This window comes from Chinchilla lanigera, unplaced genomic scaffold, assembly GCF_000276665.1.
Source record: "Chinchilla lanigera isolate Chin_1 unplaced genomic scaffold, ChiLan1.0 scaffold00039, whole genome shotgun sequence".
Lineage (NCBI taxonomy): Eukaryota > Metazoa > Chordata > Mammalia > Rodentia > Chinchillidae > Chinchilla > Chinchilla lanigera.
In genome coordinates this window covers 3,076,934-3,083,051 of record NW_004955440.1, presented here as the reverse complement: position 1 = coordinate 3,083,051, position 6,118 = coordinate 3,076,934, and positions in this window count along the sequence as shown.

Here is a 6,118-nt window from a genome sequence, read left to right as displayed (position 1 = left end):
CCATGAGGTTGTGGCTTGTCTCCATCCTCAGGTGTGATTCAAGAATAATGTTTGCTGTGATACTGACCATAATTTTAGGCCTTCTTTATCTTTGCTTTTTTGCTTTTTTTTTTTTTTTTTTTTGATGGTGCTGGGGATTGAAACCAAGGCTTCAGGGCATGCTAGATACGCATTAGCATTGAGCTACACCACCCACCCCTTTATCTGTGATTCTCGGCATGTCAGAAATAGCATACATTCCTTGACAGCTTCTCAGCAGTCATTTTATCATGGCAGCCTATATCAAGCCCTATTATTATATGGTCCTGTAGCATTATTTATTTTTAGCACATTATCAGTGTTGTATTGTTAACATTCCTTTCTTCCTTCTTTCTTCTTTTTTTGTGTGTTTTTGAAACAGGGTCTCACTATGCAGTGCAGGCTGGCTTTGAGCTCACTTTATAGCCCACGCTGGTCTCAAACTCACAAAGATCCTCCTGTCTCAGCCTCCCAAGTACTGGGATTACAGGCGTGCACCATGTTACACTTCTTTGAGCCATTTGATAATAAGGTCTACATGGCAGGGACTTAACATTTTTTCAGTGTTTGGTAGTGAACTCAGTCTGGAGAATGCTGGGCAAGCGCTTGATGGCTGAGCTGTATCCCCAGCCCAATAAACACACTTGACAAGGTTTACAAGGTCTTTGAGTCTGGAGCCAATACCAGTTTTCTTGCTCATCTCCCAGGAACTTTTTTTTTGCTTTTTGAGACAGGGTCTCGCTATGCAGTTCAGGCTGGCCTTGAGCTCACTTTGTAGTCCAGGCTGGTCTCGAACTCGCAAGGATCCTCCTGCCTCAGCCTCCCGAGTGCTGGGATTACAGGTGTGCGCCCCCACACCCGGCCTTAGACGAAAGGCTTCCCTGACCGGTCATCAAACCCGGGTCGCGGCGGTGAGAGCACCGAATCCTAACCACTAGACCATCAGGGAGCAACTCCCAGGAACTTTAAGATGTATAATCCAGTCGAATTTTTGAAACATTTACATTTTCTTTTGATCCAAGCTCCCCTCCAGGTATCATTCAACTTCTTTGCCAACCTTAATTCGAAACAATAAAGTCAGGGCCGGAGTGCAGCTCATCAGCACAGCGCCTGCCTGCCAAGCACAAGGTCCCGAGTTTGATTCCTGGTACCAAAAAAAAAAAAGAAACAATGCAAGTCAGTAGTTACTTTCTTTTTAAAAATTTTATAATAATAATAAAAGAATAGCAGAATACTAACAACATAGACAAAAACAAAACAAAGCAAAATCAATAAAAATGATACAGGATTTCAGAGAAAAAAGATAGGAATTAACAATGGTTGTTATATTACGTATTGTTATCATCAATGAAGTTGCTCAGATTGCCAGATGTAAGAATGAAAGATTGATCAAACCATTCAAGAGAATAAAAAACAATAACAAAAAAAAATTAGAAATGATACAGAGTTTCACTAAACAGGATAGTAGGAATTCACCAATGGCTGTTCCATTGCATATTGTTGTCTTTAAAGTAGTTGTTCAGATTACCAGATACAAGCATGCAAAATTGGTCAAAAAAATTAAGCGTTAACTGTTCCTTTCGAAGGAGTGGTTACTTTCTACCCCTTCAAATCCAATTTTCTTAGTCCTTTTCAGTTTCTTCTCAACCTACTGTATAATAACTTCCAGTGGCTCCAAACCCACTGATGAAGCCCTTATTCCCACTCTTTGGAACTAAGAGGACGAACACGTTGTATTGATTCTATCAATTTTCTTCCTGACTTACCCTCCCAGCAGTGCCAGCAGTTCATTGATGCCATCTTCTAGGAAGGCTTTTCTTCTCTTTGCTTTCATATCACCACTTTCTTTTCTTTTCTTTTTTTTTTTTTTGGTCTTTTTGAGACAGGGTCTCCCTATGCAGTTCAGGCTGGGCTTGAGCTTACTTTGTAGCCCAGGCTGGTCTCGAACTTACAATGATCCTCCTGCCTCAGCCTCCCAAGTGCTGGAATTACAGGCGTGTGCCACCATGCCTGGCATCATACCACCACTTTCTTTTTAAAAAAATTTTATTTATTTTTTTGAGTCCAGTAGCGCAGTCTGGCCTCAAACTCACAATGCTCCTGCCTCAGCCTTGAGTGCTGGAATTACAGGAATGCGTGCGCCGTGCCCAGCTTTGGCTTGCCTCTTACCTCAATGACAACTACTTATTAACACTTAATGAGTACCTACTAAGTGCCAGACCCTGATAATACTTTTATTACCCATGAACAACATAGTGACATAGATAGTATACTGACTTAAGACATTACTTTTCTATATTTGTTTCTTTGTGTGGCTTTAAATAGCAGCACTTGGGTTGGTGTGAGGTCCTTCACTATTTCCTGTTTACATTTATACCACATGCTCTTGTTAGTGAAGTAGTCTTTGCTACTAACAGTAGTTCACGAGCTGAGGCGGCGGCATGCCCCTGTAATCCTCGCTACTCAGGAGACTGAGGCAGGAGGATCACAAATTCGAGCCCAGCTTGGGCAACTGAGCAGTTTAGTGAGACTATCTCAAAAATCAAAGAGATGGTGATGTAGCTCAGAGGGAAGGCCCTAGGTTTAACCCCCGTGCCACACACAAAAACAAAACTCTTATAAACATTTTGAATTCCTATTTGGTCCCTGAGTACTTGCAAAAAACAGTTTCATTAAATCTTTTTTCAGTGCTGGAAATCAAAACCAGGGCCTTATGTACGCCAGGCAAACCCTCTAGCACCGAGTTACGCTGCAGCCCGATCTATTTCCTTTTCTACTTTCTGAGGTGGCCTTGCTTGTTCTCTAGGCTTCAAAGTTGTGACTGTCCTGCCTCAGCCTTCTGAGAAGCTGGGATTACAAGTGAGTGCCACCGTGCTCAGCTAAGATATACTTCTTTATATATTTGGTCCCCCATTTTTTTTTTTAAAGACAGAATCTGTGTTGCCCAGGGTAGTTTGAACTCCTAGATTCAAGTGATCCTCCTGTCTCAGCTGAGTAGTTGGGACTATAGGGAAGTGCTAATTCACCCAACTTGGAGTATTTTTTAGACTAAAAAGTAACTCAACAGGTTTTGAAAGAGATGTCACATGTCCTCACTCTTTTCCCTTGGCAGATGACACACTGGATTGCCAGCTTGAGTAGCTTCTGAGCCACCTAAATTAGTAAAGCACACTTCTGAATGTGTTTCAGTGTGTCACGCGAGTGTCACCTTGGGTGCTGTATCTGTCCTGCGGCTGGTCCTGGGCCCATTCCTCTCTGGTGCTGTTTCCCTCCTCTGCTTCCCAGATAGATACAACGAGGCAAGCAGCATTCCTCTGCTAAGCCTTTTCACCATGATGTTCCTGTCTTGGACCCAGTAGACCATGAACTGAACTCCTTGCACCCATGAATCAAAAAACCATTTCCTCCTTTAAAGGTGGGGGTCAGGTGTTTGGTCACAACGGGAAGGCGGACCAAGACAGAAAATTGGTGCCAGGGGCAGAGCTGTTTCTGTGACTGTATCTGACTGTGTGGTTCAAAAACCTTTGGAAGCGATTTGTGAGAGAGATTTGGAAAGGTTTGGAAGTGTGGGTTAGAGAAGCCCTAGAATGCTGTAAGCAGAACCAGATGGATGGTTCTTATCAGATCTTAGATCAGAATGCTGATAGGACTGTGGACAGTAAAGGCCAGGCTCATGAAGCTCCAATGAGAATGCTACTAGGGTGCTGGGCATGGTGGCACACACCAGCACTCGGGAGGCTGAGGCAGGAGGATTGTTGTGAGTTCGAGTCCAGCCAGGCTACAAAGTGAGCTTAAGGCTCAACTGCATAGTGAGATCCTGTCTCCAAAAAGATAAAGAAAAAAAAAAAAATGAGAATGCTACTAGCAATTAACTAAAGGGCACCTGCATTCAATCCTGGCAAATAACTGGGCTACATTTTGCCTAAGTCATGAGACTTTGTGGAAGGGTGAATTTAAGGGTTATGGATTAATCTGGAGGAAACTTCAAGGCACTCCAATGTTGAGGCTCTGGCATTAATACTGCTGGCTGTTGTTAGCCAGACTTATACTGAGAATTAGGAGCAAAAAGCATGCTGGGTGTGGTGGTGCCATGCCTGTAATCCTAGCACTTGGGAGGCTGAGGCAGGAGGATTCTTGAGAATTTGAGACCAGCCTGGGCTACAAAGTGAGCTCAAAGCCAGCCTGAACTACATAGTGAGACCCCGTCTCAAAAAGACCAAAAAAAAAGGGGGGTGTGCAGCTGGGGATTTAGCTCAGCAGCACAGCACCTGCCTGGCAAGCGCAAGGTTGTGAATTTGATTCCTGGTACCGGAAAAAAAACCAAAAAAAAAAAAAAACCAAAAAAACCAAAAACAAAAAACAACAAAAAAAAGCATCACAGATTTGAAAAATTTTAAGTTTTGGCCTGTAAAGAACTATGTGTGAGAAAAAAAGGACCATCAACTATGTATGAAGTTGGGACCAAAGGAGACATGGGTGCTAAAGAGATTTTTTTTTTTTCCGGGACCAGGAATCAAACTCAGGACCTTACACCTGGCAGGCAGGCACTTGTGCCACTGAGCTATATCCCCAGCCCCTAAAGAGATTAATGCTATTAAAAAGGAACCAAGTACTCTGGGGCTAAGAAGAAAGATGCTGTGAGGGAAACTCAAGAATGGGCAAAGATCCACCCATTGCAGAGAATGGGTGCCAAAGTACAAGCCTTTTATTTGAGAACTCCCGGGCCCCCTGCTGGGGAATGGCCATCTGGGAAACTGATTTCCTGGGATTCATTTCATCATGCTCAGCCATCCCGGCAGTCAGAGGTGGCTGCAGCCACTGTCCAAGGGAGTCTGGCCACTGCTCTAGCTGGTGGCGACACCACCTAGATAATACTGGTTGTTCAGGCAGGCATGAGGAATGCTTAAGTTGTGGGGTTAAGGCTTCCATCCAGATTTCAAAGGAAGCCTTGGGAGACCAAGCAGTGTGCTCCTGAGAGGTGGGTGTGTGAAGCTGTGGAGCTGAAGCTAAAGGTGCAGCGGGGACCCCTAGGGAGTTGGACTTGCCAGGAACATAGATCTGTGGAGGAAAACTGCTGGCTGAGAGAGATCCTGTGGGCTGAGGCCAGCAAGACCACAGGGATAGGGCTGCACAAACCTTCTGGAACTCACATCTCACCACCATGTGCCCTGGGTGCTGAACGTGGGTTACAGGACTTTTTTTTTTTCTTTTTTGAGACAGGGTCTCACTATGCAATTTAGGCTGAACTTGAGCTCACTTTGTAGCTCAGGCTGGTCTCAAACTCACAAGGATCCTCCTGCCTCAGCCTCCTGAGTGCTGGGATTACATGTGTACAGCTCAAATTATAGGACTTAATATTTGCTCTGACAGATTTCAATTTTGCTCTGGTCCTTTTTTTTTTTTTTTTTTTTGTACCTGGAATTGAACGCATGACCTCACACATGCCAGGCAGGTGCTGTGCAGCTGAGCTATATCCCTGGCCCATCGTCCTATTCTTTTCTCTCCCTGTATTTCTACCTTTTGGAATAGCAATCTTACCCTATAACAATGTGTACTGGGATTACATAATTTGCACTTTGAATTTTCAGGGGTTTACAGCTAAGAGTTTACCTTCAATCTCAGAAGAGACTTTGGCACAGTGCTGAGGCTGCTGAGACTCTGGAGAAGTGAATTTTCAGCTGTATGCTGGATAGTATACAATATTAAGCAGAATTATGACCTTGTGTTTATTTGGAGATTAAGCAGGTTTAAGATGTGTTTGGGTATTACACTGGCAAGGGATAGAATGTGACAGTTAAGGTAACTGCCACTTTGATTGGCTTCAGAGGCACCTAGATTGCTAAAGCACACTTCCTAAGTGTGTCGGGGGTCACGGGGCATGAGCTCGGGTACGATGTCTTACCCCTGCCCTTTCTGCTCTGGCACTGCTCCCGTTCTGCTTCCCAGCCACCACGTGGTAAGCAACTTTTCTCTGTCACGATGTTCCTGCCTTGAGCCAGCCCCTCATGCACGGAAACTGTAGGCCAAGCCATTGGGTTGTCAGGTATTTGGCCCCAGCAACAGGAAAGCTGACCAATACAGAAGACCTCCTTAATCTGAG